The sequence below is a fragment of the Bufo gargarizans genome, chromosome 3 (assembly GCF_014858855.1).
Source record: "Bufo gargarizans isolate SCDJY-AF-19 chromosome 3, ASM1485885v1, whole genome shotgun sequence".
Lineage (NCBI taxonomy): Eukaryota > Metazoa > Chordata > Amphibia > Anura > Bufonidae > Bufo > Bufo gargarizans.
Genome location: NC_058082.1, coordinates 312,782,150 through 312,807,640, shown reverse-complemented (window position 1 = coordinate 312,807,640; position 25,491 = coordinate 312,782,150). Strand labels below are relative to the sequence as shown.

The 25,491-nt window shown below is 41.7% G+C and overlaps 1 protein-coding gene across 1 annotated transcript in view; it reads right to left on the bottom strand.

The window, feature by feature from the left end:
* The window catches only part of LOC122931860 (mannosyl-oligosaccharide 1,2-alpha-mannosidase IA-like), a 140,874-nt gene extending 117,174 nt beyond the window's left edge, over positions 1-23,700 (bottom strand). Inside the window, exon 1 of the mRNA XM_044285915.1 lies at positions 23,502-23,700. The gene's annotated coding sequence lies outside the window, so the exon portion shown is untranslated. The remainder of the gene's footprint in view (positions 1-23,501) is intronic.
* Positions 23,701-25,491: the final 1,791 nt, after the last annotated feature.

Genomic DNA, 25,491 nt, shown 5'->3' with positions numbered 1-25,491 from the left:
CTGAGGTCAGAGCCCTTCAGGCATCAATTTGTGAACACCCCTGCAGCCTTAGTCACTACTCCCTTCCCCTGGATTGACAGGGCTGGTTATCTCAGGGGAAGGGAGGAGTGGCTAAGGCTGCAGGGACGTTCACAAACTGGTGCTTGAAGTGCTCTGGCTGGGCCCTCAGTGCTCCAACCAGCTAGAAACTATATTAATAAAAATACAGTTTTCTCTGGAATGATGCATTGGACAGATATAAACAAGGTGACCCTTTAATCAGCATGATCAACTATTCTTGGTTTAATAGGGTTGAGCATGCTGACAGATGCTCTTTAAAACTAACTAACCCCCACATTGCATAAGGTATGGTGGAGAGCACTAAATATTTTGAACCTTACTAAGTGTACTGAATATACGTTTCTGTGGGAGATATCATAGCTGCTGGGGCTAAACAGTTGTGGTAGGTAGAAACTTAAAGATATACAAAGTGTCTCACACATTGTTGCAGTTGGGAAACGAAAAACAATTCTTAGATCTGCTTACTGAATATGACATCAGTTGGACCTTCAGTTAAGGGTCCATTCAGAAGTCTGTAGGTGTTTTGCTGTCCGCAAATTGTGGATCCGCAATTTGCGGACTGCAAATCGCCGGCACTATAATAGAAAATGCCTTTTAGGAAATGTTCTATTTTTTCCGGGAACTGAATTGCCGATCTGGAAGTGCGGATCCGGAAGTGCGGTTGCGGACAGCATATAGTGAGTGTGCTGTCCGCATCAGTTCCGGTCCTATTGAAATTGAATGGGTCCTCACCCGTTCCGCAAAATTGCAGAACAGATCCGGACCTAAGTTGCGGACGTGTGCATGGACCCTAAGACATACTTTTAGAAAGGATAGTGCAGTGGGTGGTGGTCCAGTGCTGACAAATGATGCAGTATTGTCCAAAATTTGACTTTTTTGGAGGGGGTGGTGGACCTGGTGAATTGATTTAACACTGTATGTCTGAATCCTTTGCCTGCCCCACAGTCTATAAAGTGGTGGTAGAAAGAATACTCTACATGGCCAGAAAGCTCATTGCACAGCACTGGCTACAGGAATCTCCACCCACACAATGGGTTTATTGAAAAGGTTAATTGGCTTGTGTCCAACGAGAAGAATATTTATAATAAATTAGTAGCCTATAATAAATGTGGGACGCTCCAGTCGTTATGGCTTGATGGATCAGAACTAGAGACGGCTGGGATCACTACCACTCAGTAAGTTTGTGGTTAGTTAGAACCTAGATTTCTCGGACGAATGCTTCCTCTGTTGTACATGGAATGAGACATCTTAACTTTAAAAGATGACCCAATGCTTGTGTATAGATGACTACTTGGTGTACCATGCTTATGGGAAGGGGTGTAGGGGTAGGGGATTGTTGTGGGTGGGAATTTGATTTGTTTTAGAAAATGTGAAATAACAATAAAAATTACTAAACAAAATCCCACAATTCAATACATTCTGTATTTTCAGAGCAACATTTCCCATATTCCTTCTGTATTGTTCTTTCTTGAGAAAGTACCATGACATATTCAATAAGAAGTGAAATACAGTTCAATTGAAATTCTATTGGAAATTCACACTAACACATCCAAACCAGGTAGTAACTTTCTTCCAGTGACAGTGAAAGCAATAGCATGCATTATTTTTCTTCTACAGACTGAAATGTTATTAATGTAACTAAATGAAATGCATGAGACAACCATACTGTGAAACTACAATTCCCAACATGCACACTTGCTCATCTGTTCTCGAAACTCTCATAAAAGTGAAAGGAGCATGCTGGGAGTTGTAGTTTAACAACAGCTGGAGTGTTAAAAGTTCCTGACCCCTGCCTTAAAGGAACAGGGCAATGACTTTACTATAGAAAGTAGGGCAGCTTGATATGAACAAATGAGATAAAAGAGCAATTTTGCTTCCGTTACTATGTCATTGCCCTTAGAACTGGATCAGGCTAAAGCTTTTCCTTTCTGCATCCTAAATACAGTCTAATCCCCTTGCTGCATTATAATTCACTGTCCCCGCTGGGATCCATTTCAATCAAACCCCATTCCAGCCACAAAGAAATACTGGCATAAGTCAAAATTATTAAGCAAGTGTCTCAATGATTGAATGTTATACTCCAGCACACCTTAAGGCAGAATCTACATTACATAGAGGAAACTGAAGAAACAAGGGCAAGACGTAAATATCTCACAAATAATTTATCTGAAAGGTCGGACAATTCAGAAGATATAGATATGTGTTTAGGAGGTATAGAGAATAATTATGCTGAACTACAGCTATTGTATGACCCCTTCCCTTAATAAAATGTCATCTCCCAGTTGGCCCATTTATATAGCATTTCCCTGGGCTATCGGCTGCCAATTGAATGTTCATATTAACTAGATCTCTCAGTAAGAAAACTGATGTCATCTGTCAGATACCCTCTAAGGAAACAAAGAATCGTCTCTTTTCCTAGTGAAAAAGCACACTATGGCCTCTTATAGTATATGTAGTAACATGGATTTGTACACTATCTTGAATGTATCGATCTTGCTTCCTAGCACTATTGGGGTCATTTATCAAACTGGTGTAAAGTAGAACTGGCTTAGTTGCCCATAGCAACCAATCAGATTCCACCTTACATTTTCCAAAGGAGCTGTTAAAAATGAAAGGTGGAATCTGATTGGTTGATATGGGCAACTAAGCCAGTTCTACTTTACACCAGTTTGGCAAATGACCCCCTTATGTGGGTGTGTATATATTTGTATATATGTGTGTGTGTATATATATATATATATATATATATATACATACACACCCACACATAGAAAGAGAGAGTTGTTAGACAAGAATATGTGATCATTTGTAAGCAAGCACATGCTTTATGTTTTAGAAATCATCTGAAATGTGGTCTATGTGTCCATTGTACATCTATATACTTATTTCTACACCAAGATGTCTAAGTGGATGGTTGGGGAAGTGAGTAATCAAAGCTTTCAAGAAAAGAGGCGTAGGAGCACTGAAATAGAAATGATCTTTTATCTAGCAGCTAGATAAAGGATCATTTCTAGCAAGAGATCAGGCCCTAAGGAGTCAAAACTTGACATTGGTGGGGGTTTCAGTGAATGTTATAAAAATGTGAGTGGGCATATTATAGTACTCTATATCAATCTTTCCACCCCAAAAAAATGAGATTATGCCTTAACTTTTCTACCATTTGCTTTTGTCCTCTGAGAATTTGATTATCTTATTCAAGATGGGGGTTTATTTCAGTTTATTGTTAATTTATTTAAAAAATATTATTGGGGAATTTATCATGGACCAGTGTTTTACACCGGTCTATGATTTCCCCTGTGCAGTTAATTTATGACGAGGTGCAGGTCCATGCGCCTAAACACAAATATATGGCAGCCCGTGCCAAGCTTTTTTTTTGCGCAAGCGGCAAGAGCGGCGTAGAAACGCAACCTGCACCTGGATTTAGGCTCAGTGGCGTTTACATTTTTTATGCCATGCAGGGAATGATAAATTTCCACTTATGTAAGATGGAAGTACAACATTTTAGACTAAATAAACATTAATTAATAAACAAAAATATGCGATAATATTTAGCTTTTTCAAGTATTTCAACCCACTTAGCCTGCCAAATGGTTCTTCAGATTTTCTATTAAGGGGTATTCAACTTTCACAATATTGATTCCCTATCCTCAAGATAGGTCATCAATATCAGATCAGTGGGGGTCCAACTCTCCGCACTCCAACTGATCAGTGACACTCATACGAGTACTGCAGTCTCTCCAGCGTTTACCTGAACAATGGTACTGGGTAATTACAGCTTTCGTCTTTTCACTTGAATGGCACTGCTCTTCTGAGGTTAATTTTCTAGGATGTCAACTAACCAGTGTGTGGGGTATCCAGAGTACTTACCCACAGGAATCACACGGAACACAGGGAGAACATACCTACTCCCTGCAGATGTTGTCCTTGGTCAAATTAAACCAGGAAACCAGTGCTGAAACACAACAGCGCTAACCAAAGACTTATTATGCAGTCCCCCTTTTCCATACTATTTTCACTGAAAAGTGATGATAACTATATCTAGGTTAATAGGATGTGTGTATAAATCTATATTTGTTATTACACTGCATGCCTGAAAATATAAAAAAAATGCAATTTTTACAGAAAGCCACCAGAAGACCTTGAGGAGCAAGTGTTTATACTATCTTGTCATATTTTATATTAATATAATTCTTCAAATGTCCCGAAACGAGGTGAAAGCTACAATGAATAGCAGACGGAGCCTTGAGATCTGCACTGATTGTCCATTTTGAAATCCGTGATAACTGGACTGAACTGTACTAATACAAATACAAGACAACTTTGGAAATGAGTCCTCCCAAGTGGGCACAGACCATAAATGAACTACTTAAAAGACCATTCTATGTTAATATTGTTTTCAGCCCTGGCTTTCCAACTCATTAGATATAACTTAGGTGTAAATGTGAATGAGTAGGAGAGGTTGCCATAGGGATCCACGACTGTTCTATTTTTGCAAGCAACGGGGGGAGAAGACAAACAGAGGCAGCTCTCTCTGGCAACAGGTATCGGGCATCTGCAGTATGTATAAAAAACACAAAATCTTGCTCAATCACAGTAAAATAGTCACAATCAAAAGTTCTATGACATTGGAGAGGATACTGGCAATTTTTCAGAACGCTGAGAAATAATACAATAAAAAAATTACATTTCGCAACATAAAGTAGCAATTACATTTTTGTAAATGCTATAAATACATAGTTAGTCTATAGTAAAGAGAATCAACTTGCCTAATATTTTCTTAAATTTGCCAAAAGCTAACATCACACTTAAAAATTGGCCAATGCACCCGAATAATGATAACTGAATTGGCAAAATCCTGATGACAAGACAAAAAGAGATTTATGAACAGGGTAAGAGATTAATCATACCTCACCAAGGAGAAAACTGTCAACACTTAATATTTTACGTGTTCATTTGTTACTTTGACGTTCATCATTTCTGTGATATAAATTCTGAGAACAATTTGGTCAAAATTACATTTAGAAATAATAAATGGCATAATACCATATTATATACATGTAAATGTATGTATTTATTTAATTTTATTTATTTTTATATTTTGTATGAATTTATATTAAGTTAAAAAAAATATTGCTACTTAAGTCCATAACAAATCCAAAGTGCCAAGTGCCCAAAATAATATTTGTTAGGCTACTTTCACATATGCGCTACAGCCTTCTGGCAGGCTGTTCTGGCATAAAACGCCGGGAATCAGCGGAACAAAACACAAATGAGCACAGTGGATTATGTCCGGACAATTTTAAGCATTTTTTCCAGGTTGCGGACAGATCTCCGCCACACCCTATTACAGTTAATGGGGCTGCGGGCAACCCTGGATTTGTAAACTCTGGCAGGCTGTTATCTACTGGAACAGCCTGCCAGAATGATGTGCCGCAGATGTGAAACTAGCCTTAGAAGAAAGTCATCTCATTTAAAGGAAATCATTGGCATTAAGGCTGGATTCACATCATGTTTTTCCCATCCATTTAACAAAATGCGTATACGTTAAACGGATGCATCAGAATGATGCCATACAGTGGCATCCGTTCACCAAAGAGTTCCATTGTTAAAAAAATAAAAGTATACTTTATTTTTTCAAAGTATATATCAAATGTGATGCGAACCAACCCTAACATGTTTGGCTCTCATTGTTTTAATCTCTCTAGTATAAATCTCCTATGTATTGTAGGCCTTGAAGGGGTTATCCCCCAGTCCCACTGGTACCAGAAGAAGGTACTGGAACTACACAGCTTTAGGCCTCTTTCACACTACCGTTTTTTTTTTCCGCTTTGCGGTCCGTTTTTTGCGTTCCGTATACGGTCCGTATACGGAACCATTCATTTCAATGGTTCCGTAAAAAAAACGGAATGTGTTCCGTATGCATTCCGTTTCCGTATTTCCGTTTTTCCGTTCCGTTGAAAGATAGAACATGTCCTATATTTGGCCGCAAATCATGGTCCGTGGCTCCATTCAAGTCAATGGGTCCGCAAAAAAAAACGGAACACATACGGAAATGCATCCGTATGTCTTCTGTATCCGTTCCGTTTTTTGTGGAACCATCTATTGAAAATGTTATGCCCAGCCCAATTTTTTCTATGTAATTACTGTATACTGTATATGCCATACGGAAAAACGGAACGGAACGGAAACGGAACCACAGCGGAAGCAAAAAAACGGAACAATGGATCCGTGAAAAACGGACCGCAAAACACTGAAATGGACATACTGTAGTGTGAAAGAGGCCTTATTCAGCTGGCTACTGCAGCACTGCTCCTAGTTGGCATAGTGCTGCAGTAACCAGCTCCTTCCCCTACACAGTGGACAAAGCTGTGTATTTCCAGTAACTGTACGGTGGACAGAGCTGTGTAGTTATGGTGCCTACTTCCAGAGCCAGAGCTACCCTCAAACAGATGACTGTTAGGGGTGGTGGATGTCAGACCCCTGCTAATTAGATATTGATGGCCTTTCCTGAGGATAACATTAAGACAAACCCTGGCTATATGACCAGTTAGGGCATATGTATGCCATAAACAGGAGAAGAGAGCTCCTAACATGAAGCTAAATGGCCACCATGTAATACTAAGGCTGCCACAGGGGAGTTGATGAGAAGACAGTAAATCCTTCTGGCAAACAACTGATTTTGATGGGGGAATCTGAGATTCGCTGATTCTCTCACCACAGCCATAATATAAATCGCTGACAATAAGCTGCTTGTCTTGGGAGCTCACTGCTGCACTCATATTAAAGGGCTTGACTGCAAAAAGATCCCTTTAATGATAAATAAATTATAAGCTCTTGCTAGCAGGGTCCTCATTCCTCTTGTTCTAATTATTGACTGGCCTGTTGCTATGTTATTTATACATGAACCCCTGAAATGTAAAGTGCTGCAGAATATGTTGGCGCTATATAAATAAAGATTATTATTATTAAAAAAGCCTTTATAAACCAGTCCTAGTATTTACAGAGAATGGTGGACTGAGACTGTTAAGGGCTCTCATGCTGGGTGCAATGACTTCACACTCAGTTGCTTGTCAAAACTTTGTGAGTATGTGAGTAAGTATTGTGAAAATGAGCCAATTTACTGACATTTCTTGAAAACAGCCTATAAGCTCTCTAACACTGCTTGATCGCCCACTCAGTATGGAGGGCAGCATGTTAGTAACATTATACTGGTTTTAAGGCCAATCTAAATATACTGCCTATGTATACAGAAAATAGTGCGCCACTTGGATATTAGGAGCAACAATTAACAAATTCAGTGGACTCATAGAGAGTCATTTATCAAACTGGTGTAAAGTAGAACTGGCTTAGTTGCCCATAGCAACCAATCAGATGCCACCTTTCATTTTGGACAATGAAAGGAGGAATCTGATTGCTATGGGCAACTAAGTCCTACTTGACTCCAGTTTGATAAATGACCCCCATAGTATTCATGTAGTAAATGCAACCATTGATGAATACAGTGAATTCAGTATTCATGCCATACTGCCTTCTTTCTTACAGTGATTGATGCCTGTCTACAAGCAGATACTGAGCAGCTCTTAAGCACAAATGATGGCCTCTTTAAAAAAAATACTGCACTTCACAAAAATAACCATTTTCATAGGTTGTGCATGCGATAGCATTTTTTCCATTTTCTTTCCTTTTAATCAAAAATTCCCATTTCATGATCATATAGAAAAGCACAGAGACTTTATGTGTTCCATCTTTGCCATACCATCAGTACCATCCTTTGAGATTCTGCAATCGCTTCACTGAATTAGCAGTGATCAATAGAAAGGCATCTCATATTGTAAATGTGTTCCAGTCTGTTACAATGCATTTGTAAAGTCTTTAGACCATTAAATTTTTTCCCATTTTGTTATGTCGCGGCCTTGTGCTAAAATAAAAAATAAATACAGTTTTCCTCCATCAATCTGCATTCAATACCCCATATTGACAAAGTGAATTTTTTTTTTGAAATTGAAATATTTGCTAATTTATTAAAAACTTTTTATAGACATAAGTATTCCATTTGCTATGAAACTTTACATTTAACAGTAGGGGCCTTCCACATCTGAGATGTTTCTACACCTTGATTGGAGTCTACCTGTGGTAAGGTCTCACAGCTGACAATGCATGTCAGAGCAAAAACCAAGCCATGAGGCGTAAAGAACCGACTGTAGAGCTCAGAGAATGGGTGTTGTGGAGGCACAGATCTGGAGACGGGTGCAAATAATTTCTGCTGAACTGAAAGTTCCCAAGAGTACAGTGGCCTCCATAATTCTTAAATAGTAGAAGTTAGGAAAAACCACGACTCTTCTTAGAGCTGACCACCCCACCAAACTAATTGTTGGAGAAAGGTCTTGGTTACCTAATGGACACTCTAGCTATGCTCCATAGATCCTGTGTTCAGATGGGAGAAACTTCCAAAAGGTCAACTATTACTGGAGCACCAATCTGGGCATTGTGGCAGGGTGGCCAGAATTAAGTCTCCTCAGTAAAAGACACGTGGAAGCCTGCTTAAATTTCGCAAAAAAGGACTCTTAGACTGCGAGAAATAAGATTCTCTGGTCTGATGAAACCAAGATTGAACTTGTGGGCCTCAACGCTAAGAATCATGTCTGGAGGAAAACAGGCACTGCTCATCATCTGCCCAATACCATCCCTACAGTGAAGCATGGTGGTGAAAGTGTCATGCTAGGAGTGTGTTTTTCAGCAGCTGGGACAGGGAGACTGGTCAGAGTTGAGAAAAAGCAGAGTGGAGCAAAGAACAGAGATATTCTTAATGAAAACCTAATTCAGAGTGCTCTAAACCTCAGACTGGGCCAAATGTTCACCTTCCAAATGGAAAAGGACCATAAGCACACAGCCAAGAAAACACAAGAGTAGTTTAACCCCATTTTTGCATTTTCGTTTTTCACTCCCTGCCTTCCAATAGTCCTAACTTTTTATTTTTCCATTCACATAGCCTTATGAGAGCTTATTTTTTGCGGGACAAGTTGTACTTTCTAATGGCACCATTTACGGTTGCATACCATGTAGTAGGGAGTGGGATTTTTTTTTCCAAATGGGGTAGAATTGGGAAAAAATGCAATTATGATAAAGGTTTTGATTTATTTTTTTACACTGTACACTATGCAGTAAAATTGACCTGTTATCTTCATTCTCCAGGTCAGTACGGTTCCAACGATACCACACTTGTATAATTCTTCTTGCGTTTTAATACTGAAAAAAAAAAAAACCTTTGAGGAATATTTTTTTTTGCATAACCATATTCTGACCCCTATAACATTTTTGTAGCTATGCGTAAAATTATTGGGGCAGGGTAATGAGCCCAGTCCTCCACACCATAGAGCAAAGTGTGCAGATACTGCATATGTTTGGAAAATGTAATAAAAACATCTTTTGTGAAAGAAAAAAAAAAGAAAACCTCCCGGAAATGAGACGTGCACCTCCCTGAAATGAGATTTTGCAGGTTGGGATGTCTGCATAACAAAATGTGAAAAAAAGTGAAAGGGTCTGAAGACTTTCCGAATGCACTGTATTGTTTCAGGGTTGGCATTTTTTCCTCTGTAGTAAATCTTAAGATACAAAAGGCATTTTAAAGGGAGTCTGTCACCTCCATATGGCCATATACAGTGCTTACATGGCTCTTAATTTCACCTTGGTCAGTGTGCATCCAAAATAAGTTCTCACTTCAACCCTCTGCTTGTCAGATAGTGGAGGTAGTGAACTCCACATGGGTTCTGGCTTCAAGGAGGCCACATGCGTACACATTCACACCTCAACCAGTCAGCTAGGAACCAAGATGAGAAAAATCTCTCAGCAAGAGGTCTAGTCCATTCCCAAGTTCAATCAAATCTAGCAGACAGCATTGAACCGGTGATTTGTAAGGAAATATGAATCACATGCACAAACCGGATGAATATTTGCGTCCCTGTGGCCACGATGAACAGGCCCGTGGTCTTAGTGTGGTGGTGGGAGGCCAGGGAAGGGATATATACATATCTCCCCACAGAAACCCAATAATGGTACCATGCTTGGACTCTAATTGTAGCCGGAACCCAGGCGGGTCTGTTGGTCCCAGAACCATCTCCCTGTGACCTCCTGGTCTGGAGCTATGGGCCCTAATGGGTTTTGCGGGTCCTTGGCTGCCAGCCCAGAAGAGGAGGAGGGACCCTTCCCAGAGGCGGGCAGGGGAGGGAACGGCTACAGGTCAAAATCCCATGCAAGCTAGTGGGCGGCGTCTTTCTCTGAAAGGGGGTCACATCGTTCCACATGTTTGGAGAGACCTTGAAACTGCTGACATCGCTGCCCCCACATGACCGCATCCAAGGACTATTTCACCATCATAACCCAAAGGAACATTCATCAACCTGGTAACTGACTTGTACTCTGTGTAATCCTGGTTGTACCATACTACCTGTATTCGTGACCTCAGACCACTGTATATATTCTTTGTGTATAGTGTGTTATCTAGTGTGCCCTTAAGGCGATTAAAATATAATTAAATCTTTTCTTGTATCTCGATCACGAATCCCCACGTCCGTGTTTCGGCCTAGTTATAAGCTACCGCGGGTAGGTTTCTCACCCTATAAAATCCCGTTCGCGGACCGGGCTTATATCAAACGAGAAGCTGGTGGCAGATTTCCCGGGCTGAGGAAGCACTGTTTCACTGGGTCAGTGACTAGGCTCCTTCATCTTGTAAACTGTACCAAGCTGACCTTACATGCTCCTCCGGGAGGGCGTAACGTCATGTCTTGGTAACTAGTGACCATACCGCGGCTCATGAGCTCGACGTAGTTGCCGTCAAGCGGGCACAAGGTGTGGTATCCCACACAAGCATCCAAAGCAGCCCTCCCCCCTCCACTTTCTGCCCGAGCCCAGTTTGGGCAAAACAGTTAAGTGCTTTTCCCACAGCCTGAGCTGAGGTCGGGCAGAACAGTTAGGTGGTTAAACCACTTTTTGGTTACAAAAAAGACATCAGATATTTGCCGGTAAGATATTTTCCAGACACATATTTGCTGGTAATCAACAGAACATGACATTTTGTTCGCACAATTATTGGAGCATGGAGGCAGATTTATGAAACCATCTAAAAGAAAAACTGCCTGTTGCACATAGCAACCAATCACAGCAAGGCTTTTATTTCTGATCTTGGAAGATGAAAGCTGTGCTGATTGGTTGCTATGGGCAACAGAGACAGGTTTTTCTTTTAGACAGTTTCATAAATCTTTCCAAATGGGTCTAACAGAAACCTTGCCATATTTTCCACAATATTTATTGCAGTACAGCTTTCAATTTTGAGAGCAGTGAGAGAAATGTTAGCTGGGCTGGTCTAACAATTCTGACAACTATTCTACCATTACTTATTTGTGATGGGGCTTTTAATTTATGGCTCTGTAGTTGTGTCTGACCACTACTGGGCCCATAATTTGCGATGTATGGGATTTAGTTTGAGCCAAATTTATGACCAGTATGAATTTGGATTGTAAAATTTTACATAGTTACAGTTAATACGGTTGAAAAAAGACATAAATACATCAAGTTCAACCAAATGATAGGCGAAGACGCGAATTGCGTGATTTGCCTCTATGGTTGCATAAATGGCAGTAAGTGACACAGTGTTTCCTATAGCCTTCCATGACCTATGGCAGTGATGGCTAACCTCCGGCACCCTAGCTATGGAGAAACTACAACTCCCAGCATGCTCCATTCATTTCTATGGGGTTCCAAAAACAGCCAAACAAGAGTGCAAGCTGGGAGTCGTAGTTTTACCACAGCTGGAGTGCCAGAGGATAGCCATCACGGACCTATGGTATTGGAGAGGGGACTTTCGCGCTTAATAGTAAAGTTTTGTCTTCCTCTTTGACAGAAATGTAGATCATTATAATTTTGCAGAGCCAACATTTTTTTTAATCAATTATAATATTCAAAATAATTCCTTTTGTCTGGATTCCAGACTATGGCCAAATTTAATTTTGTTGAGTGGAGAATGTTGTTATTGTGTCTAAATCTGTGATGTTATTTTAGAAAGTGGTGAAAGGAAGATGTGAGACAATGCACCATAGGGCTTTATACTTTCAGAATGTTACTCCACTTTTTATACCACCTAAGAGCTATTATAATTTTAGTCCAAAACATGCGCCAAAAATTGTCTAAAACTGCAACAAAATAGAGTGCTAAATAGGACTAGACAATAAGATGGCACAAAAGTTGTGTAAAAAAAACCTTGGCCCAAATACACCCAGAAAATCATGTGCAATTTGGCATATCTAGAATGAGACGTCAAAACTGGTGTAAAAGAAAACTGGCTTAGTTGCATAGCAACCAATCAGATTCCAGCTTTTAATTTTCAGAGCTCCTTTGGAAAATGAAAGATGGAATCTGATTGGTTGCTATGGGCAGCTAAGCCAGTTTTCCTTTAAACCAGTTTTGATAAATCCTCCCCCTAGAGTTTTTACAATTAGCCAAAATTGAGCTACAATTCTGCCATAAAAATCCATCTCAAAGTAAGCCAATCGATAGTTGGTCTACAGTCAGAGAAAAGTGCCTATCCCTGTACCAGATGTATCATTCAGCCTGAGCCCTGTGATAAATCTGGTTCACACCATCTATAAGATTAGTCATTCTGGGCCCTAGTATCTAGCATGTTGTAAATGAAACACAATTATGGCACCTACACTTTGTGTATTTGGAACAGCAAGTGTGTGCAGTGATAGGAGTGGTGGTGGCCCTGGCGAAGTGTTGTGTCGCGGTGGGGTCCGTTGCAGTGGAATTGTAGTACTGAAGAAGGAGGCCAGAGTTACAAATAATTCACCGCACAACAATGATTTTGTTACTGAGAGAAAAACATGTGATTTATACTAAAATGAGCGCGCTGATTCCAAATATGAACTCAGAATTTGCCTGACACGTCTAGATTTTAACCCCTTAAGGACCCTGGGATTTTAAATTTTTGCTTTTTTGTTTTTGACTCCCTGCCTTCCCATTGTCCTAACTTTTTTATTTTTCCATTCACATAGCCTTGTGAGGGATTATTTTTTGCGGGACAAGTTGTACTTTCTAATGGCATCATTTACGGTTCCATACCATGTAGTAGGAAGCAGGAAGAAAATTCCAAATGGGGTAGAATTGGGAAAAAACGCAATTCTGATAAAGGCATTTATTTTTATGTGTACGGGGCTGTGTGAGGGTTCATTTTTTGCGGGACGATTGAAGTGCGTGCGACTTTTTGATCACCTTTTATACAAAACTTATTGGGTAGTTGAAGTGACAAAAAATGGCAAATTGGCTTTTTTTTTTCTTTCGTTACGCCATTTGCCGCATGCCATTGATATTGTTATATTTTATGCCGATGATGTTTATTTTTTATTGTTTACGTATTTTTATTTTAAGGAAAGGGGGGTGATTTGAACTTTTTTTTATTTTTTATATTTGCAAAAACCTTTTTTTTACTTTTTGTGTTCATTGATGTCTACAGTATATAGACACCATTGAACACTTCATTTGCACTATACCAATATAATGCTGCCACCTAGTGGCCTGTATTGGTATAGTCATCTAATAGGCCTGGTTGAGGCCTCAGTCTATTAGATCAATGTAACAGGTTCCCCGATCTCAGCTGGGGAACGCTGTTACCGGAGCAGAAGTACACGACTTCCACTTCCGGACTGCACAGATGCCGTGGTCACATTTGACCACGGCATCTGAAAGGGAAAATGTATGCGATCAGCCTCATGGCTGATCGCATACATGTGCCGCTGGTCTCTGCTATTTAAAATAGCAGAAACCTGGCGCTATGGCGCCTGCTGCACATGCAAGCGGGCACTATGTTTGGGGACCGGACTTCCGCCATACATGTACGGCGGAGGTCCTTAAAGGGTAAGTTATACATGCAAAGCCTATTCAGTTATAGTATTAATGCATTATATTGGAGATATTCCAATAGACATGTCCAGAATTGTTTGGACGCACTGATTGCTCGGATGTCAGCAGTAAGTATATAAGGCAAGCTGGACAGATTTTGATAAAGTGATCTGTTATAGTGCTATCAGTTTTGAAACTTAAAGGGGTTTTCCGGGCTTAACCTTTTTTTAGCTAAAAAAAAAAATAACCTGTGGAGGAAAGATTATTGATCAAATACTTACCTTCCACAGTGCAGCCGTTCTTGAGATCTGCCTCCCAGTCACGTGGTCCCTCCAGATGGGTTTCTGGTGCTTCCGGGCGAAGTCCCTCTTCTAATCTTCCTCTCTTCTCTTCCTGCCTTGTGCTGGAGACGAATCATCACTAATGACGTCACCACCTCCTGCAAGTTGAAGTGCCGGCCTCTGTCTTCTTCCTCCAACGCAGGCGCAGTATGCACAATTACAGTGCACATGCGCCAGTCTTTCTGCTCCGGCTCCGTACAAATTTACACTGCGCATGTGCCAGTATTTCGAGTGAGGGAAGCGTCAGAAACTGCTTCCTACAGTTTCATTAACTTCAACTCTGGATTGCATGAGGGGCAGTGTGGATGGAAAAGGGGCACATGGGGCAGTGTGGATGGCAAAGGTGGCACATGAGGGGCATTGTGGATGGCAAAGAGGGCACATGAGGGGCATTGTGGATGGCAAAAGGGCACATGAGGGGCACTGTGAGTGGCAAAGGGGGCACTGGATGGCACACAAGGGGCACTGTGAATGGCAAAGGGGGCACATGAGGGCATGAGGGGTACTGTGGATGGCAAAGGGGGTCCATGAGGGGCACTGTGGATGGAAAATGAGCACATGAGGGGCACTGTGGATGGCAAAGGGGGCACATAAAAAAGACACTGTGGATGGCAAAGGGGGCACATGAGAGGCACCGTGAATGACAAATGAGCACATGAGGGGCACTGTGGATGGCAAATGAGCACATGAGGGGCACTGTAGATGGCAAAGGGGGCACATGAGGGGCATTGTGGATGGCAAAGGGGCACATTAAAGGCACTGTGAATGGTAAAAAGGCACTGGATGGCACATAAGGGCCACCATGGATGGTAGTGGGGGCACTGGATGGCACACAAGGGGCACTGTGAATGGCAAATGGGGCACTGGATGGCCCACAAGGGGCACTGGGGATGGCAATGGGGGCACTGGATGGCACACAAGGAGCACTGTGGATGGCACACAAAGGGCACTGAATGGCACACAAGGAGCACTGGGGATGGCACGCAAAGGGCACTGGATGGCACATGAGGATGGCAATGGTAGCACTGGATAGCACAATGGGAGCATTGGATGGCAAAAATGGATCAATGTGGTTGTCACTGTTATGGGGGCCCTGTGAAGGTCACTGTTTTGGGGGCTCTTTGGATGTCACTGTTATGGGAGCGCTGTGGATGTCAATGTTATGGGTGCTCAGTATAAGTGATAAGGCTCGTGCACAGAACCATATGCGTTTTGCGGTCTGCAAGTCGCGGATCCACTAAATATGGTTACTGTCCGTGTGCGATTTGGGCATTTTTTTTGCAGTCCCATTGAGTTCTATGGGTTTTAGATCTGCATTATGTTCTATATTTTGCAGAACTGACATACGGATGTGGAAAGCACATGGACGTCATCTATGTGTTTTCTACATCCATATGTCAGTTCCAGTAAAGATAGAACATGTCCTATTCTGGTCCTCAAAATGAGGTTCTCAAATTCATAGAACTCAATGCGACTGCAAAAAATGTGGATCACAAAATGCATACGGTTGTGTCACGTGTGCACAAGGGTTTAGATACACAGCTCAGCAGGCAAGATCATACAAGATAGGATTAGATACACAGCTCAGCTGGCTGTATCATAGAAGATGGGATTAGATACACATGTCAGCAGGCAGTATTGCACACAACAGTATTGCTCTGTATCAGGCACATGTATATGTTAGGAATTCCAGCTGTTTATCACACTCTGGAGATGGTGAGGGAAGAGCCCGTGGACGGTCAGTGATGAGTTTAGATACACAGCTCAACAGGCTGTATCACACAGGATAGGATTAGATACACATGTGAGGGCAGAGCCTGTGGACATCAGTAATGGGATTTAGACACTGAGTGAGAAGTATATTCATGTCTCTGTGCAGAAAGATGGACACAGGAGTTATAGTGGGAGTATGCTGCAGACAGAGCAGAGTGGGGGGCGTGGCCAGCCTGTGACTCATCACTGTGCAGTGCAGCCAGGCTTGTGTATCAATAAAGTTATGTATTCAACAAAACAAAAGACGGGAAGAAAGTAAACAGATCTGTTAGGATAATGTGATGTCTTCCAGGAAGAAAGGAAAGCTTGGACATGAAAAACAGGTATTGGGGGCATATGTATGCATGGTGAGGGCTGTTAGGAGCAGCCAAAAAGAATTTTGATTTTAATACCGGACAACCTCTTTAAAGAGGACCTTTCATCTGGCAAAAAATTGTGAACTAAGTGTCATGATCTGTACAGCGGCGCCCCGGGATCTCACTGCACTTACTATTATCCCAGGGCGCCGCTCCATTCTCTTGCTACGCCCTCCGGTATGTTCGGTCACTGGGTTATAGTAGGCGGAGACTTAGGGGACTTGGTTATAGTAGGAGGAGACTGCCCTTGTTCTCCTGGGCGTCTCCTCCTCCTAGGCTGTAGCGCTGGCCAATCGCAGCGCAGAGCAAACAGCCTGGGAGAAAAAAACCTCAGCTTTTTCTATTTATGTCATTTTAATCATGCTTTAATAAAATGTATTATTCTTTTGGTACTATGAGCTCCTTTTCTCTGTGTTTCTGCCTTTTTTTATACACTGTTTACTACGCAAACTTTGCTGTAGATCAGGTAATTGTTGGAGTAAAACTCGTTCTGTTCAAAATTATCCACTGCTTTCCAGGTGCTTAATTCATTTAGGGATTCTTATGGATAGCAAAATTTTGTGACGTGTTACAACAATTCTGACTTCGGATATGTAATCCGCACACTCTATTTAGTATAGGACAAATGGTTTTTGCCCAGTAGCAGGCAAAACGTTTTTTGTTGTTCCGTGATGTAATGTAACAAAGTCCTTTTTACTAAGTGTAACTTAGAACTTGAAATACATACAGAAGCAACAGGCTTTAGTGCACTTCTTTTCTGGCATCAGTAAGGATATGGAGGCAGGTTGGTTGGTGGTGATTCAGCACTTAGGTGATACTGTCTAGTGGTTGTTTGATGGGTTGCTTGGCTGTTGTCCCTCACCTTCCAGCAGTGTCTGTAGATGCAGATGCAGCTGTTCACTCAAGGCTTTACCTGAGGACAATTTGGAATAGTACTCTCTGGAGAATTTAGTAAGAGGAGCAGGAGCTCAGGCAATCTGCTTCCTCTCCTCACTGTCTCTGGACAGGAACTCCTCCTCTTGGCAGGGAGCAGGTCCAGCCTACTCCTACCAAGCGGAGAAACGGGGTGGTTAATCTTGTTCCTGCCAACTTTTGCCATTCCTTCTTTGCTGGTAGTAATGGCCAGGAAGAAACACTAAAATACACAATGCAAAACTACCGGTACATAAAATTTGCAGTTTACCCCCAAGTACTATAATGTGCATCACAAATCAAGACACTTTCCAGAGGCAGCGACATTGATTTCTCACCCCCATGGTTAAAACACAAAAATGAAACCTTGAAGGAGGCCTCAAATGAGACATTTCAGACGGCCATTTTCTGAACAACCTGTCATTTATGATTGTGCTGTGGATGACAATGCCATAAGTCAAAACGATGAATGGCTAAGCCATTAATGGGTTGCAAATCCGTCATTTGGTCTGAACGACTTGGCTGCACCTAGCCTTTCTGCTGCCTGAAGCGAAAACTGAAACGTGCCCCCCCCCCCCCCCCCAAAGCAAATTTCTTAACCTAACCCCTTTGCCACAAAAAAACGCGCATTGCCCATGGCCCGTCTGTTGCCACCCTTTTGCCACTACCTGGTGCTGCCTGAAGCGATGGCCTCACCTGGCCTCATTGGTGGTGCATCCCTGGCTGCACCCTACAACAACCAGAAAAAACAACAACATGGCAGATCAAGTTTTCCAGGGATATCGACCTTCAGTGTTTCTTGCACTCATTTATATCACAATAAGGCTTCATAATTCAGCAGAAACTCATCTAGATCAACCTTTTCAGCTTTCCCCAAAATCTGTAGTGTATGGCTAGCTTTATAAGTGTAAGTATGGCTACTTTCACACTGGCGTTTTGGTTTCCATTTGTGAGATCCGTTCAGGGATCTCAAAAGAGGTCCAAAACGGATCAGTTTTGCCCTTAATGCATTCTGAATGGATAAGGATCCACTCAAAATGCATCAGTTTGGCTCCGTTCTGCCTCCATTCCGCTTTGAAAGCTGACACCAAAACGCTGCTTGCAGCGCTTTGGTGTCCGTCTGATGAAACTGAGCCAAACGGCTCCGTTCTGACACGCAATGTAAGTCAATGGGGACAGATCCGTTTTCACTGACACAATATGGCACAATAGAAAACTGATCTGTCCCCTATTGACTTTCAATGGTGTTCAAGGCGGATCCGTTTTGGCTATGTTAAAGATAATACAAACGGATCCATTCTGAACGGATGCATGCGGTTGTATTATCTGAACGGATGTGTTTGTGCAGATCCATGACGGATCCGCACCGAACGCGAGTGTGAAAGTAGTCTATAACTAAGTCATGGATGGTGCGAGACCTGTTATTAATGTATTTATCCCCATGAAAACGGTATAGCATAACTGAACCTGCCAACATAATTTCCTACAAAATAACCCACGTTCTTTACAGATTTTACAGCATTAGTGGGAGTAAGAATAATGCATTCATTTATTATTCTTACATGTATAAAGTGACGCCTAAACTACTTTATGTGAACTCTTTCCAAATGTCACAGTGTTCTTGTTACACTTCAGATATTCCAAAAAGCAAATAAATATTTGCTGTGGCAATCATTATCCTTTTATCATTTTTATACTAGCAGAAGGACCCGGCTTCGCACAGGTATATTTCATCTATTTCATTTAATGTTTGTGTGCGTCGCTAAAAGATATCGACAGTATCGCCCATAACAGTGACCTCTACAGCACCCCGCCCCTTTAACAGTGAACGCCACAGTCCCCCAACCCTTAACACTGACCCCCCCACAGTGCCCCGCCACTTTAAAATGGGACCTCTACAGCAGCCCATCCCCTTAACTTTGACCTTCACAGCACCCCACTCCCTTTACAGTGACCTCCTCAGGGGCCCGTCCCCTTAACAGTGACTTCTACAGTACCACGCTGCCTTAACAGTGACCTCACAGTACCCTGCTGCCTTAACAGTGACTTCCACAGCAGTTGCCCCTTTAATAGTGGCCCCTGCCCCTTAACAGTGACCTCCACAGTGTCCGCCCCTTTAACAGTGACCTCCACAGCGACCTGCCCCCTTAACAGTAACATCCACAGTAAACGCCTCTTTAACAGTGACCTCCACAGTGCCTGCCCCTTTAACAGCGACCTCCACAGCACCATGCCCCTTTAATGCTAGGGCTACACGACGACATGTGTTGCGCAACATTTGGTCTCAATAATTTTTATAATGATAGTCTATGGTGTTGCACTGCGACATGTGACATGCTGTGACTGCGACATGACAGTTGCAAAAAATCCATCCAAGATGGAGTTTTCTGCGACTGTCGCATTTCAGTCACAGCATGTCACATTTTGCAAGGCAACACCATAGACTATCATTCTAAAAATTGTCGCGCAACATTGGTGCTACATCAATGTCGCGCGACACATGTAGCAGTGTAGTTGTGCCCTATGTGTCGTGCGACACATGTCTTCATGTAGCCCTAGCCTAAAGCTGACCTACAGCAGTAAAGAAAAATAGCTGGGTTGTTATGGAAACCTGGAGTAAAACTGTGTGTATGTGGAGACTAAGGGCCTTTGAGCTTCTATTGGCTGATAAGGGACATGTGACCATGTGTTGCAGGCTTGTATTGGCTAATGCAGGTCATTTTTGGGAAATATCTCAGGAACGGTACGACCTAAAGAGCTGTGTCCCCCACAAGATTTCATTCCAGGTAGCGTTGAAATCGATGGTTGCGTTTTTGACTGATCGCGGAACATACATACATGCTTCCTTCTTTACATATATATATATATATATATATATATATATTACACGCTATTTGCTGTTCATTTTACACCTGTAAGGTGTGACTGCTATATGTAAAGCATTGCTCTGCCTTACAGTGGGATTCACATGGTGCCACAGTTCTAGCGTAGGTCAAAAAGGTGTCTAGAGCAGTTCATAAGTCCCTCTCCAGGAATAGCAGTAACGGTGGACTCTCTGCTGCAAATTATCATGGTATAATTAAAGGGGTTGTGCCATTATTAAAGGTTTCTTTAATATGATTCAGCGTGAAAAACAAATGACTTTTGTAATGTACTTTCTGTTACAAAGATGTTCCAGTTTTGGAAGAATCTCTTCACTTGATTATAATGACAGCCCCTGGTGTTTAATCTGTATAGTAATCTGCACATCCACCTACTAAGGTGGTTGTACATGCTCAGTTCCATCCTTCCACTGCCTTCATCCCTATCTACTGTTAGAAGCTGTGACAGTTACAGGGAGAGAGTGACAGCAGAAAGAACATGCCCCCTGAGCTGTGACAGGGAGAGAGCTGCATCAGAATGGACACGTCCCCTGAGCTGTTAGCTTGAAATACTGTGTATCTGGCAGAGCAATTGGACTAATGAATGGAAAGATGTCTAGATTCATTTGAGGTATAGGGCTAGTTCTAGAAGAGATTTTCTTGTACTATGACATCTTATTTTCATTTTTTACATCAATTATGGCAGACCCAGTTTAAAGAGAATCTGTCAGCAGTTTTCTGCTGCCCTCACTTTTAAATCCTAACAGCTCCAGAACATGCCAATGAGTCCCCATATTCATTCGCTCACGGCACTACCTGCCCACCTGCCTCTGACTGACAGTTTTTTTCCGTATGAACTAGAAGCAGGTGAATAGGGAAAGTCAGGAGCTCATGAATATTCGGGACTCATCATTATGCACTGGGGCTGTTCAATACAAGATTTTAGAAAAACTGACCCAGCATTTGGCTGAGGGGATCTGCCGCTTATTTATATTACCTACCATATATATTAATGACCTATCGTCACAAAATGTCATCAAAATCATAGCAGCAGGGGTCTGACATCTGGCAACCCCTCCAATCAGCTGTTTGAAGAGGATATGGTGCTCCATGCGAGCGCTGCTTCCTCTATATTACACTGCGCGTCATCTCAGAAGCGCAGTGTAATCACAAGTACTTAAAGGGAACCTGTCATGTGGATATTTGATTATAATCTAACTAATTATATACAATCATTAACTACTAAAAAGTACCTTAGATGTATTCACTTACTGGTGTGACAGATTGTTACCTCATAATATACACACAAAGATGCCGCATGCTAATGAGCTGATTTGAGTCCAGCGTGATGTCATTGAATCCAGCGTTTATTTAATTCAGAGCTATAGCCACTCCCCTGCCCACCTGCTGCTGATTCATATGGAAAATAACTGTCAATCAGCAGCAGGTGGGCGGGGAGAGTCAGGAGCTCATGAATATTCAGGACTCATCATTATCAGCTGGAGCTTTTCAATACAAGATGTTGGCAGATTCACTGGGTCAATTAAAGAAAGTGACCCAGCATTTTGCTAAGAGAATCAGTCACTTATTTATGTTGCCCTTAGTTAGGACACCATAAAACTGGTGACAGGTTCCTTTTAAGTACTATGGACATCATATCACAGGAAATAAGAAAGAGCTGCATGGACAGCCCAGAACGGGAGATAGAAGCAATAAAAAGTAAAATAAACACATTGCAAAATTATAGCTACTTCCATAATTAAATATTTTAAAGGATGTTGATGCAAACTGTAAAACTTCTTTAAACTGTCTATTAGTCAACATTTTGATATCTAGGCACTGCCTTAACAGATTATGCAGGGTGGAAAATAAATTGGGTAAGTTGATTTCTTTTTTACTGTTCTCTCAAGAATAGCGGAGAGGAGCTTGGCAAGTAACATGCATATTTGGTCAACCTGGAAAAAATATGGTAACTAAGTGGAATTAGGAATGCTAATTATCAGCCAAAAGATCCTTGAACCAACTATGTGGCTCATATCTGTACAAATATTCTTTAATACGTATTTAGATGCTTTACAGATTTTTTTGCAATCTGCTCTGGAAAGCGTATTCCAATAAAAAAGGGGGTCAATTTGATTGTAAAATAGCTATGGTGAAAAAGCACCCCCCTTATTTTAGACTGTGGGTTAAACACAGACCTGCATAGGGAGAAGGTTTGAGAGAAAGACAGAATGTGGCAGCAGTAATTAGAGATCTCCAGATATTACAGATGTGATGAGTTAGATTGTATTACTTTTCTGCCATGGAAACATACTGTGCTGTATAGGTGCTCAGTATAAAGCCTAAAATGGAAGCAACATTTTTTCCAGGAGCCAAAATTCTGTATGTAACCGCTATCAATTCTGTGTTTTGTAGCAGACTATAGCACTTACCAACACTCCAAGCCTTGATTACAGCCAGAGATATATCACAAGCCGTCACAATATTGATTAAGGGGCAGAACCAGCGGCAACACACGGGAGCCCCCTCCAACCTGACAATTAACATTTATTACATTTGCAGATCAATAAATACATAAGTCTTTAGACTCTTTCATTAGTGTTTGCCCTTAAATCCTACAAGAATAAGACAAAACACAGAAATGACCAACACATTCAGTGATGCTTCGAAAAACAAGACATAGACCGGCAACTAGAGAACATTTGTAAACCTGACTTCGATCCCAGTGCGGACTGATTCTCCCATACAATCATCTCTTTAGCTGGATCCCCCGTCCCCAATCAGACTGTCGCCCCGATAATTTATGATCAGGATCATTGTCTAAACGCAAATTTACACACTGTGATATTTTGCAATTATCGGAGCATTTTTTCCCACCATAGCCCAATAAACCCATCCTATTCCCAACAATAAGGACGGAATTCACTATAAGCAGATACAATGGTGATAGTTACTACAATCTCTCTAATTGATGCAAAGCGATTATTGCTATTATGATCAGTTTTATTCGAATTGTAGTGAAAATTGCTTAGGTATACAACCGTAATCCGCCTCTAACATAGAACCTGAATTCTAATGACACCAATAGACACACTTCACTACGAAAGGGATGGTAACTGTGTACCATTTTTTTTTTATTAGTAAAGGTTCCATTAATGTGGGTTCCTAATTGACCACTTCACTAGTCCAATACAGAATGCAATATTAAGAAGAGTGCACATAGAGGAAAGACATGACAAATATTGGCGAGTGTGGTTAGAGGGAGACATTGGAGCTGTGCTATTATTCTACGCCATTCATTTTCTTACCTTGCATGTATTGCTTTGTGTGTCTGCAGGACCAGGAGCCGCTTCTTTTTAAACACAACAATTCCTCAGTCTCTTCAGTACCTCTGCATGCTCCATTTGTCAGATCAGCTGATAATACCCAGTGAAAAGGTTTATCCTGGCTCTGCATAATTGTCTACATTTGTGAACTTGAGCACTAATGCATGCAGTTGCCTTACACGAGACGCTTAGCTTGTCTGCTGTGTGCGTGCATTCCTTCTAGCAAATAGGTCAGATTCATTAAATAAATGATAAACCGTGCTCGCTGCTGGATTCCAGATGCAGTGCGTGCAGTAAAGTGTGTGGATCTGCTCGCTGTACTAGGCATCACTCTAAGGTACCACATTTAAACCCCATCTAAGCAGTTTAGTCGATTGGATGTAAAGCAGGCTGCAATTGGTTAGATGGAAGCAGGCTTGGATTGGTCACATCCAGGGCTTTCCTATAGGCTAGTCCTAATGTGATTGTTCTGATGGCCTTTACATGTCAGGGGCCGTGTGCAGCCTGAGATTCGTTCTGTCACTTCCCTGGAAGCAATGACAGGTCTGCACAGTCGGAAGAGCAGAGCTCGAAGAGTGCAGGGGAAGCGTAGGAAACTGCTATGTAATATCCCTAATTAATCTAAAGGATGTTTTGTTTTTGTATTTAATTTTAATTCAGGCATTAACCCAGACATGTAATTAGAAAATTACAATCTTAGCAATGTATTATACACTGCTATGCTTTTGACGGGGAAACAAGGGAACAGCAGTGTTTCTCATTTGCACAATGAAGAATCTAATAAGATGAATATATGAGATCGTATAGTAGTGTAAGATGTGCTGCTGATAAGGCTACTTTCACATCGGCGTTTTTTGCTGGATCCGTCAGGGGATTAGCAAAAACGGATCTGGTAAATAATACAACCATCTGCATCCATTCAGAACGGATCTGATTGTATTATCTCCAAAATGAACAAGAAGCATCAGGCGCTAAAATCATTGTAAGTCAATGGGTGCCGAATCAGTTTTTTTTTTGTGTCCAAAAAAACAGATCCGGCACCATTGACTGACATTGTGCATCCGCCTTGCTCAGTGTCCACGATGCACACAAAAACGCTGCTTGCAGCCTTTTGGTGTCCGGCATGGGAAAGCTACAAAACAGAATGGAATGCATTCTGGTGCACTCCGTTCTGGTTTGTTCAGTTTTTTCCCTATTGACAATGAACGGGGACAAAACTGAAGCTTTCTGCTCCAGCGTTGAGATCCTCTGATGGATCTCAAAACCGGAAAGGAAAACGCAGATGTGAAAGCGTGAAGTGTAGCGTAAATTTTCTATTCTGACCAATAATGATCCATTAGAGCAGGGGTAGGCAACCTCCGGCACTCCAGCTGTTGTGAAACTACAACTCCCAGCATGCATACTTGCTCTGCTCTTCTAAGAACTCACATAGAAATGAATGGAGCATGCTGGGAATTGTAGTTTCACAACAGCTGGAGTGCCGAAGGTTGCTGATCCCTGCATTAGAGTGATAATTCGGTAGAGTACAATTGATCCTGGCAATTCTAATTCTACCTGCTTGAAAGTGATGTTTTAGTTCCACTGACTGCCCACTGAGTCCAGTGGTGAGCAACATAGGGATTGCTGTATTATATATACAGATCTCCAATATTGAACTTCCTTGACATTTTTCCCAGACCACTACAGCCATGCAATTGGCCTTATGGTTATATCTAATGGGTCATCAGAAAAGAGAACTCTTCTATATTGAAGATCGACACTGTCCAGTTGAACATTTATTTTATTTTATTTAAATCTGCACTAAAGAGGTTTTCCGAGAAGATGTACTTTTTTCTAATACCCACAGGCCTGCCTAAGTAAGCGAAAGATTCATATTTGCCTGCTCCCTGCTGCTCTGGTACTCCGTGATGGCTCCAATGTGTCATCAAGCCAGACAGTGGAAGATCAACACAGCAGAGCCATCATGGAGGAC